Source organism: Lotus japonicus, chromosome 3, assembly GCF_012489685.1.
Source record: "Lotus japonicus ecotype B-129 chromosome 3, LjGifu_v1.2".
Lineage (NCBI taxonomy): Eukaryota > Viridiplantae > Streptophyta > Magnoliopsida > Fabales > Fabaceae > Lotus > Lotus japonicus.
The window spans coordinates 84,627,681-84,639,742 of record NC_080043.1 but is presented as its reverse complement, the minus strand read 5'-3'; the positions used below and the strand labels follow the sequence as shown (position 1 = coordinate 84,639,742).

Genomic DNA, 12,062 nt, shown 5'->3' with positions numbered 1-12,062 from the left:
CCATTCTTTTCCCATCCAACTTCTTTTTTCATTTGCTCAGACCAATAAAATCCACAAGCACAAAATCATTTTGTTGTTAAGATAAAAAATATTTTATTAATTAGTGTTTTGTTGTTTCCATCTGCTCCAAGTATGTTTATTTAATTTTCAAACATTTGATTCCATTAATACATTTATACGTTCCTATTTGTGTGTTCATCCAAGGATTGTTTGGTAGTAAACACATGTTTGCAGGAGGAAATAAAAACTGGAATTAATTTTTGTTGACCAGTTTCAAGTGGGCATACCTATTGGATCAGCTGGGTTATGGTAGTTCAAGAAACTAAGATGTATCTACAGCTAACTGATAACCGCATTTTACAAAGTATTGAATAGGTGGAAGTTTTAAGTGTTGTTGTACGCAGTAATAATTTTTTCACAAGTGCCACATACCTAAAATTAAAATGTGGACTGCCACAAATTATCATGGAACAACTTTATACATTTTCGCCACATATGTTTGGTACACCATTTTTATGCCTTAATATAATATCATCTTTGATAAACCTTTTCAAATGTAGGATTTTCCTGAGCTAGACCAGCTTTTTCTTCTAAATAGTGGTCATTTATTGGGAGATAACTGGATTGTGAAGGATCCACTTGGTAAATTACATCTTCTGAAGATCAACATGCCGCTGCCCAGCCCTAGGATTGAGTTAGGGTGGAGGGACTTGATGATATTTTATGGCTTAACTGGCAAGCATTGGTGCGTCTTTGACATGGTCTCACCATCATATTTCCATATAAAACCATATATGATGGCGAAGACAACGAGATATCATATGTTGAAGTGGTACCACCTACAGCAGCCTCAACAACTTATGTAGGGGAAGACGAGGAGGTGCAGAGTGCATTTGAAGCATTGACTGTGTCAGACTCCCCAGCAGGTCCTTTCCAATTGATGGGTGTTCAATCTCCACTACCCGACGACGTCAACTTTCTTTTGGACGAGCCTCTCTTTACCGGGGAGTCATCTGATGCCATCCTTAATGCTGATGTACCTGAACCTGTGCAAGAGGAGATACAACAACCTGAACTGTATGAGATGTCACTAACCACACGACTCTCTCCATATCGCGCATACGGGAGTCAATACGTAAGTCATCACTATATCAGCGTGTATCATTTTAAGTAGATAAGTACCATTTTCACAACTCAAATATATGTTAAGTGTATGTATATGTTCTTGAAATACAATTCCAGGTCTTGCCGAAGAAGGTGGGGGAGTATGTCCGTCAGCTTGGTCGTCAACCATGGCGTATTAGAGGCCCAAATGGTATAGAAATGAAGATCAAGGTTTTGCATAAGCAAAAAAAAAAAAAACATAACCAAACTGGCTAAGGGTTGGCGCAAGTTCTGCAAGGACAACGACATTCACCACGGTTGAATTATTTGGAATTAATGGCGAAACTCAGGTTCCAAAACTAGGAGGATATTTTCCAGTTCCCCTTTATCAGATATAACTAATAGTTCCAACATTGGAAATGTTGGAAGTTGATCTCATATTATATCAGGAAGTCAGACTCAAATGTTGTGTGCCACTCCTAATGCATCATCTTCCCAAAGTTCAATTGGTAACAGAATGAAAACTGTATTTTAGTTATGCTTTAATTGAAACATAATTGAAATATATAAGGAATTTTGCACTTCATGTTTGCAGGTAGACAGTTAACAACAATTGGTTCAAATAGATTTCCAGAATCCAGTTTGCCACCAATATTGTTGCAGCATTTAAAAACAAATGGTATTAGCAACAATTGATTGTCTGATGCTCATAGCTATATTGTTCTTTATTAAAGGAACTTTGTACTTAACATTTGTTAAATGTTATTATGAAATTCAGTTGTTGCAAGTGACAAAAATACTTTTGCTGTAGCGGCCAGGATAAAAAGAGTTAAATACCTGCAGAATAGAAGGCGTAGTTCTGTTCATGGAAAAGAGAATTTTGCCCAAGGTACTTCACAGCACATTGTGTCCATAGGTTTGAGTAAATTATTAAGTTTATCTAATTGTTCTTAAATTCTTTTTGTTTTTTTTTAAGGAAATATTGTACCAAAAGAATTGAAAGAAAAGAAGAGAATAGGGTCTAAAAGAACAAGAACACTACCTCTCTGAACTGATCTATAAAAAAACCCTACCTCTCTCACAGAGCCTCCTCTCCCTTCACGCTAATTACTCAGCTGCTCTTCCTTTCCGTTCTCTTTCAGACGCTTTGTCTTGGCGGCGCGTCCGTCGCTGCTCCTCCAATGGCGCAAGCCTTAATCCCAACGCAGTTTGAAAGGTTCAGCGGTAATGAAAAAAATGTGTTGATTATTTTGGAAGTTTTTGAATAATTATAGATTGAGATTGTTGAATATTTATGTTGATTAGTGTTTTGATTTACTGATTGAATAGGATTATAAGATTGGATATTGTTTATTGGTTTTGAATTATTATAGTGTTTAGAATAATTTGGGTGTAGTGAAATAATAGAAATAATTTTTAGAGATGGTGTAGCAGATTTAGATAGAAGAAGGGGCTAAAAACCAAAATGAATGGATTTGAACAGAAACTTGTGCGAAAAATTACAAAGTCAGATGAGGGATTTGTCCGCAATTGGTGATGTGCCTAGCTGGTTTGTCCCGCTAATGGACTCATGTCCTTTCTTATTTAGCTACAACTCAAGGAAGGAATATGCAACTGACTAGGAATATTTTGTTGATCGAAACTCGATTCTGAAGTCCTTTGCAAAGTTGATGGGAGAGATTGTCAGTTTTCATGAGCCAGTTCTTGAAGTTCAATTCCATAATGAAATTGACTTTGGACATGGACCTACTATGGAGTTTTATACACATCTTTCAAAAGCTTGAGTTAGGCATGTGGAGAGGGGACAAAGGGGACAAAATAGACGATCAACCTAATGGCCTATTTCCCCTCCCATATTTGTCAAAGACAATTTCCATCGAACTCTTTTGTCATTTTACGCTTTTAGGATATATTGTTGGAAGAGCTCTTCAAGATGGAAGAATCCTAGATCTCAATTTCTCTAAAGCTTTTTATAAGTTAATAATTAGAAAGGTATGTAGTTAATTAACTTGACATGAGCTCAGAAACGAACAACCCACATTAGTTTTGTCATTTCTTAGTATTTCTATTTCTTTTTAGGATCTTTTTCTTTATGACGTCGAGTCAATCGATGCCACACTTGGTAGGACTATGAAAGAGTTTCATGCTCTTGCTAGTCGGAAAAAGCATCTACCATCTGCTCAATTAAGCTTTAGAGGTTCTGGTATTGAGGATCTTTGTCTTACCTTCACTTCTGTTCCTGGGTGTCCTGACACTGATCTTTTTTCTACTGACTCAGATGTAAGGAATTACTTGACTTGACATAATTGCAATTCCAATTCTTTAGTTCTCTTATTGCTTAAGTTACTGCATTTGTCCATTTTGGTAGATAAATGAAATCAACTTGGGGGAGTATGTCTCACTAGTTACTGATGCAACAGTGAGATCAGGAATTTTAAGACAAATGAAAGCTTTTAAATCTGGATTGAACTTGGTATGAGATACTAATATCTTTCATTTGTCATCTCTTTCTTGTGTATTACATTTGTCATTGTGTTTTACATATTTTACATCACACATGTGTTTTTTCAGGTTTTCCCAATCAAATATCTTCATATTTAAGTAAAAATTTCACTCTTTGCTAAATTGATATGGGTGCCGGAAAGAATTGGTTGGGATAATGTTGCTGTGGGGGTTTGGGACTTTGGGTGAACACAGTAAAGTGTTGGATCAGGACCTTTGGGTATGGTGAAATTGGCTAGTCACAAATGGGAGGTACAAATGGGGGACTTTGGGTGAACATAGTAAACTGTTGGATGAGTTTTTTGTGTTGTGTGTCTCTCTGATCTGTTGGAAATGTGGTTGTGTTTTGTGGTGGGCTAGCATATTGGACTCGCAATTTCTGGTTTAAATGCTGCCTATGTGATTCTCCTTGAGTTATTATGGTTTGATCTCAATTTTGGATAGTGTAGTGGTTGACCAGTGGCTGTAGCTTGATAACTGTGATGGTACCTCAGCTAGTCGTGTGTGTTCCACCTCTATTTAAGCTTGTTGGGCGCTAGGGCGTATCCGTAGTGACTGGCTGGGTCATGCTTTCTAAAAGCTTCTGTTATTGCTGTATAATTTTGCTGTTTTCCCTTTGTATTTTGGGTTAAAACATGTTTGTGCTTCCTTTTAATACAAAATGACTTATAAAAACTAAATTAAACTAAACTAATAGGTAGATCTTATAGCTATATGAAACTTTTTAGATAAGAAGGAACTAACTTAATTTTAGTAAACTACATTAGTTTATCCTTTTTCTTTATGAAATTGCATGTTTATCTTTCTTTGCGTCATTTTTTACTTTGATAAAAAACTGAATGGTTTGTCTTTTTAGCAATCAAATGAGCTTGAAAATAACTTGAATTCGGTCAAGGGTACACCGCTATAAGTCCTCCCATTATTAATGTAAGTAATTCAATATTTTCAAGCCATACAGTTTTATATTTTGCCAGTTTTAATTCAGTTTTATTTTAACTGGGATCTCATCATTATTACTAAGACATTTAACTGTGTGAATTTCAGTTGATAAGTATTATGCAAGAGTTTGACGGTGAACAAAAAAGAGCATTTCTAAAGTTTGTGACTGGGTCACCTCGGCTTCCTCGGGGAGGATTAGCTTCTTATCTCTGAAAATGAAGATTCATCGAAGTGTGAGTAAACTTCACACCACGATTGAGATTTCATCCATATAAACAAACATATTAAATCCTACATTTCCATTGTAAACTTTAAATTTAATATTTATAGTCCTAATGTACCTTTGTTGCTTTTAACAGGAATATAGCAACCATGCAGACCTAACAAGAGTATATCCTACTGTCCGGACTTGTTTTAACTTCTTTGACTTACCCCCATACTCAAAAAGGGTATCTCTCTTTTTTCCATTAGTTTTAGAAAATTTCTTTGTTGTATATGATATTTTTCTTAATTTAAACTTTGTGAACCATTTTCAGGACATAATGAAAGAGAAGTTGTTGTATGCCATAATGGATCAAGAACACCAATCTTTCTACATTGCCTAATCTTTCTTTCATGCAATGAGCTGTCTTCCCCAACTTCAGATTTTTAAATGTCAATTTGGATTTTGATATTTTGAGTTACAATCAAGATTTATTGTATTGTAACTTTTGATGATCTATGCACAATGTTAAGAAGTTTCATAAGTCAGAACTATATGGACCCATTGCAGTGACCGCATGAAATATACTCCGGATTCGAATCACTAATGCATGGTTGTTTTGTTCTGTTAGTTTCTGTATTAGCAATTTAGTTGACAAATTTTCCAACAGGTTCTAAAACAACTTAAAATTTCAAACTTAGTTGACAAAGAATGGGGTCCATTAACTTGCAAAACGAGATTGGCCACAGAACTAATGTGAGCTGGAAGTCCCCAATTCAACCACCAAATTGATAAATATGTATAAGAACCCTGTTCAGTGGTGTGCTAACCAACCACAGTTACAACTTACAAGGAGATATTACTTGTTCCTTGTTTTAAATTTATTCAGTTGCAAGGATGAAAATGAAAAGTGCTCCAGAATCTATGCCAATATACTAGTGTAAACTATCTTCAATTTAAATTTCCAAAGCAACAAATTAGCATCAAGGAAATAAGACAGCTAAAAATGTTGTTGGCCACGTTCCAAACACCCTGTTCCTGCAGAAGAGTCTCTCCACTTCGTTTTGGTGATGGTAATGGACTGGATGAAATTCCATTTCAATTTGTCTGTTAAATTAAATTTTGTTTATACATTATTTAGAAAAAAATCCAATAGTAAGATTGTGACAATTTACAAAGGAAGCACTTGTTCTGTTCTAACCCTCTGGGTGCACTCAGAGCTGCTTACCAGAGGTTTTCTCTTTAGGTGAGGTGCCAAATTTGAATCTGGAAATATTCAACAATGAATTCTCTGTATGTTTAGCTTTTCAAACTATTTTCATGTTAGTTATTGGTTGCTGTGTTTGAATTTTACAGTGCTATTATTTTGCATATTAGATATTAGATGTTTGATAAATTGCCAAGTGGAACTCTTGTGTATTAAAAATGAGGTGTGAACGTATTATTGTTGATTTAAAAATACTTTAAAACATTCATTCAAAAAAATACTTTAATTTTTTTTGAGTATTATAATATTTTTTACTATAAAATCTATTTTATAATTATTTGAAACATCAAAATAAATAAAAACTATAGTAATAATATTTTATCAGAGGGTAAAATAGTAACTATGTGGGTGGAATGAAGTGCTAAACAATGGTTTATATATACCTGTGAGAGACCAACTGCTTTAAGTCATTTGTATTCATATCCAGTGTTCAAGCAATGACATACTAGGGGTGTCCATAGGTCGGGTACGGTCGGATTCGGGCCGCCGGCGTCGGTTACGGCGGGTGAAAAACGCCCAACCATCAGGCCCGCCGCCGACCGTCCAACAACATCGGGTTTGTCGGGTTCGGGTTTGTCGGGTTACAGCCGGGTCGGTCGGTGTTGTCGGTTCTTGATTAAAAAAAAAATCCCCAAAACAGAAGAAGATCCAAGACAGAAACCCAAACCCTCAAAGCAAAGATAGAAAATTTTCAAAAAAATACAATCAATTCCAAAACATGCATATTACATAGATCCAAAATTTTGGACATGATAAAACCTAGAAATCAACATTTTGCTACAGACAAAAAGAGAAGAGAAGAAGAAGACCTAATTTTACACTGAAATTAAACCATCACCAAATCAACCAGATCAAGAGAGGCCATGAACGGTGTTCTCTTCACCATCTTCTGGAGATCGTGCCAGATCGTGAGAGGGAGAGCAGATCGAGTGAGGTAGAGCCAGAGAGCAAAGACCTGAGGTTGGTGGTGAGACGACGTTGGATGGTGGCGACCAAACGCACTCCATATCTGCTCCAACCAAACGCGCTTCGTGCGCTTCCTTCTTCGTCGATGGCAGCTTCAGATGAAGATTGGACAGTGGGAGAGACGAGGGTGGCGTCGAGTGAAGAAGAAGGAGGCTCGAAACCGTGTGGGTGAGGGTGGTAGCGCATGGAGAAGGCTGGAAGTACAAGAAGAAGAAGGAGGAGGCGCATAGATGAAGGAGGCTAGGGTTGGAAAATAAGAGAAAATGAGGCTAGGGTTAATTTTTTTTTTATATATATCTCTGGTTCGGTCGGTTCGGTCGGACCAGCGCCTAAACCGAACTCGACCGAACCAAACCATCCAGGACCGTTTTTTTACACCCGTGAACCCGAGAACCGACCCGACCTGACCGAGTGGACAAAAAAACGTCGGTTTGGGCCGGTTTCGGTTCGGGCCGGCCCGTTCTGGACAGGCCTATGACATACTTGGGAATTTAACCAATTTCTCCCTCACGTCCTAAATTTTGTGTACTCCTATTAAACTTGAGCTCTTTGTACTCAATGATATATTATTATGTTATTGCATTGTCTTCTCTAAAAAATAATATATGTCTAAATCACTCATGAGAGTGATTTTACCCCAACTTTGATGGACCGGTAGAATATGAGATATAAGAGATATGTGGGTAAGAAATTTCATAACTTATTTTTTTATAAAGTAAATATAAAATAATTTACTATCATTTTTTTTTATAAATGATAGTAAATTGGTCTCTCTTCAGGGTTCAAACCTAACTAGACCATTCACCCTTTATCCCACCAAACTCTTATGTTCCCTAGATTTTCTAAAGAATAATTATGATGTGCTTACAAATTTATATGTGAATATTGCTCTCACAATATAAAGGTTTAAATATGTTTTCGGTCCCTAATTACATTAAAGATAAGTAGAATATAATTTTTATATTTTATTTATAAATAATTTTATTGGTCCGTTGGGTTAAGAAGTATGTACGTGTAGATCCATGCGTGAGAGCTTTGGATCAAGCTTGGTGTGTTGTTCGAAGTTGGAACCAGCTTTTGTGCATGCAGTGGACCATGGAGTATGTTATACAACAAGTTGAGTCTTCGTTGGTGGAGTGTTATGAGTTCTTTTGCCCTCCACCATCTCAACTTCATTCCATCAAGTTACTTTAGTCAGCTTATTGGTTTTGATGACCAGCTTCTTCGTAATCGTAATGCTCTTGCTTCTTGGCTGAGCGGCTTTACGGGCTCCTCCAACGGGTCTTGTGCACTATCGGTCGAGATGTTGGTCATCAAGCATATGTTTCCTTTTAGCTTGGGAGTTGGGTTTTTGATATGTCGTATGTAAGAGTGATTGGCTTGATGCTATTAGAATGTTGGAGTCCCCACTCATTTGACTTCACACTTGGGAGTCTCTTAGGTGAAGACGATTGTTGAAATTTCTTCTTGTATGTGGCGTGTCTGTTTTCATCATGTTCTGCGATAGGCTAATGTGTACGATGACAAAGTTGATGTCGCTTCTTACTTCGGACGACAATTGTTGTGCTGGTGTTATTTAAAAAAAGCGTGACAACTATTCACATATTAGTATGTTAAAATTTTAAATTTTAAATATCTTGAATTAAATATTATACTTTAATGTTGGTTTAAGCAATTTTGGTTTTCAACTAATATATTTTAACATAAAATGTTTCATCTATTGTTAATCATAAATCTCACGCATCACACACGTTATATCCTATATATTACTCCTCGTTCCACAAAGAGTAAAATGACAATTATTTATACTATAATGTTACTAAAACACCCTTATTTATTTTTACTATGATTACCATGTCCAACTATTAACTTCTACTTGAAAAGAGAAAGAGAAGAATGTAGTTGATAGAGAAGAGTTGTGGTTGGTTAATATGAAATGTGATAAGTGAGAGAAAATTTATTAAATAAGAGTATAGGTGGAAAACATAGAAAAAAATGTATTAACTTTCTAAATAGCAAACATTTTAGAATATTAACAGAAGGTCCAAAGCAACCATCTTTATAGAACGAAGAGATTAGTAAAATTACTCAAATATAAGCCGAAGTTCAATAATTCAATCACTATGATATAATTTTATGTTTTGCTTCCACTGACCATCGATGTGATGAAGTGGTCTTTGCAAAGGTTAGGGTTAGTTGTACCTTTCTGATTCCCATGGGCCAAGTGTGGAGCAAAGGCTGCTGAATTTATAAATGTTTTACTGTTGATGAGTTACATGCATGATGCATTCATTAATTTCAATATTTTATTTTAGAAGCCATTAATTTCAATATGATACTCTAGGAGTATATGCTTCTGGTCAACATTGACTAGCCATTCAAGATTCCACAGTCTAGGAAGGAAGGAAGGTTACGTCGTAACATTACCCTCCAAAACTAAATTTAGTTTTGTGTATACCATTAAGAATTTAATTTATACGTACGAACTGTATAGACCTTTCAAAAAAAAAAGAAAACTGTATAAAGAATATCTAATCATATTTTATTATATCATTATTTTCAATTATATTTTAATTTGTTTGAAAGAAATATATTTTAATTAGGATATAGAAAAATAATAATTTTTATTAAATACCTGTGAATTTCCTTTCCCCCTTTCAATATAGTAATTATTAAACTTTATATATATTGAAACCAAATATTCCAAGATTAAATTATAAATTTTCACCAACTTTCTTACCAAACTATATATACCAGTTACCACGTGCAGGGCATCTCCAAACATTTTTTGTGAGCTTTCCAAACAGCATGCCCACTAGGGTGGGTAACTTTTTTTTTTGTCCATCCCATAGACCAAGGTGTTTTAGGTAATTTTGCAATAATTAAATATATATTAAAAAAATCCCAAAATCAATTGAATCCTATGTGGCTTATCTCCTTTCACCATCACCAACCAATCTCCAACCCATCTTAATCTGAAATTCGCCATCCTCCAGATTCGGGATCCTCCACAACCTCCTTCTTCCTTCACCGTCTCATGAACGGTGTCCACATCGCCTGAATCGACGGTTCCACAACTGGATCTACCTTCACCGCCTCACAATCGAGGCTTCCTGAGTCGGTGTTTCTTCAACCGCTGAAGAAACCTTGCCTTCATCAGCAACTTCTTGCGTCGTTTGAATCGGCGATTCTTTCGAATGTGCTTATGAAGAAAGTGGACTGATTTCATGGGGGTTTTGGTTGGTTGGGTTCTGGGTTTAGTTAGTCTGTTTCTCTGTCAAGCTGCAACAATTAATATGAAATTGAAAATAATGAACTGATTGTTGTCACCGTGATATATTAGTGAAGGTTTACTCAAAAGGTTTGATTTTTCAACTTTGTGGATCCACGAATTTGAAGAAACCAAACAAGTCCTATAAATCTCGCATGCCACACTTTTGATGTTAACATGATGCGTGTTCCTGTCTGCAACATCATAGAACAATTTTTCAGTTTTTGAAAAAGCACACACACTCATTGAGATTCCAAGTTCAACTCTTTTTCTTGTATTCACGAGGATTGCTATGTAAGACCCATAGGTTCAACTTTTGAGATTGTGATTAGAAGCTAAAATCATGCCTGAAACATTCATTTATTTGTAAAGATTTTAACTTTTGGAGAAAATGGGTGATGGGTGATTCTTGTTCTCAGATGGGGCTATGGAGATTATGACTGAATTCTTCAAAACAGAAGCAAAAGGTCATTATGGTGAGATTACAATTATTAACCTTTTAGTAGAAATTCAATCTTGACCATCAATCTAAAGAATATTCTTATATTCCAAGATCCGACGGTGGTAAATGATGGTCCATGGGTGAACCAAAAAAAAAAAAGTTGCCCACCCTAGTGGGCACCTCCAAAACGGCAGATATACAAATTAAAGGTCTGAGTATGTAAAAAGGTGGTGACTAACATAAAAGTGTGTTTGGGTTGTTTACCGTGAAAGACCACAAATTTACCCTTAAATTAATTTAAAATACCAGTTATATTATCAATGTTATCTTCTATGTTTACTAATTTACCCTCTTCTTCACTAAATACACACATAACACAACCACCTCCACCTGAAGCCCCAACCAAACAGAACAGGAGCTCTTTCAAGAAGAGAGAAGAAAATCAAAGAGACCAGAATCATATCACAACTAATCACTAATCAGCCTCAATGCCTCATTAACCAGTAAAAATCATAGAGAAACAAGAACAAGAAAATATATCAAAAGCTAAGAAGGGTCAACGTTGATGTATCAGGTTGTCAACTTTTTCACCATTAACAAACACAACTGAGTTTAGTGAGTTCCATGAAACCTAACTATCAAGTCTGGCCGGGTAGAAACATTAATTAAGGGTATAGAAATCGGGAAGAAAAAGGAGAATAGAACACTTTTTTTTGATTCAGATAATGAAAAATCCATTAAAAAGTCTTTGGAGAACAATTGAGATCATTACTAAATCTGAAACATTCCTCAAATTTTCAAGATTCAGACCTGCATCTCTCAATTTTTCTCGGACCCCAAAACAAAACCACAATATGAAAACATTCAAAATGAAAACTTTCAATAACAAAGTAGCAGATCGAGCCAACTCTTCCCCTCAACCACAGAAAATGGCGGGTGGGAGGGGTAGCTCACTTGGTTGAGCTAAGGGTAGAAGTAGGTGTTGGAGACTTGGTTGAGCTAAGGGTAGAAGTAGGTGTTGGAGATGGAAGTCCAGGGTTCGAACCCTGAGAAGGAACATTTGTAATTGCTAACAACTAACCACTAACATTTGCCTATCCAAAAAAAAAAACCACAGAAAAGGACTTTTTTGTAACATTACATTTTTATCTTTTTTATTTTTTTTCATCAACAAGTCACTACACCTGCTGTACCAGGTAATTTTGGTCTTTCATGGTGAAAGACCTATTACTCTCATCCACCCTAGAAGCCACCATGTAAAAATAATATAAAATTTACTTCTTATATAAAATTTACTTTGAGATTGTCAAAACGTATTTTGATATAACTTCACAAAAACTGTCCAAAAAGAAACTAAATATGATTCTAA

General features: G+C 35.7%; 1 long non-coding RNA gene across 10 annotated transcripts; it reads left to right on the top strand.

The window, feature by feature from the left end:
* Positions 1 to 1,441: 1,441 nt before the first annotated feature.
* On the top strand, positions 1,442 to 5,355 carry LOC130746685 (uncharacterized). 10 transcript variants are annotated; one of them, XR_009022175.1, is made up of 8 exons: positions 1,443 to 1,613; positions 1,700 to 1,783; positions 1,883 to 1,993; positions 2,081 to 2,328; positions 3,184 to 4,533; positions 4,651 to 4,778; positions 4,905 to 4,994; positions 5,082 to 5,355. It is a non-coding gene; the product is annotated as an uncharacterized LOC130746685 (long non-coding RNA). The 10 variants fall into 10 exon arrangements; XR_009022174.1 differs by having other exon boundaries at positions 1,442 to 1,613; positions 1,883 to 2,328; XR_009022178.1 differs by having other exon boundaries at positions 1,883 to 2,328; positions 3,473 to 4,533.
* The last annotated feature ends 6,707 nt before the right edge of the window (positions 5,356 to 12,062 follow it).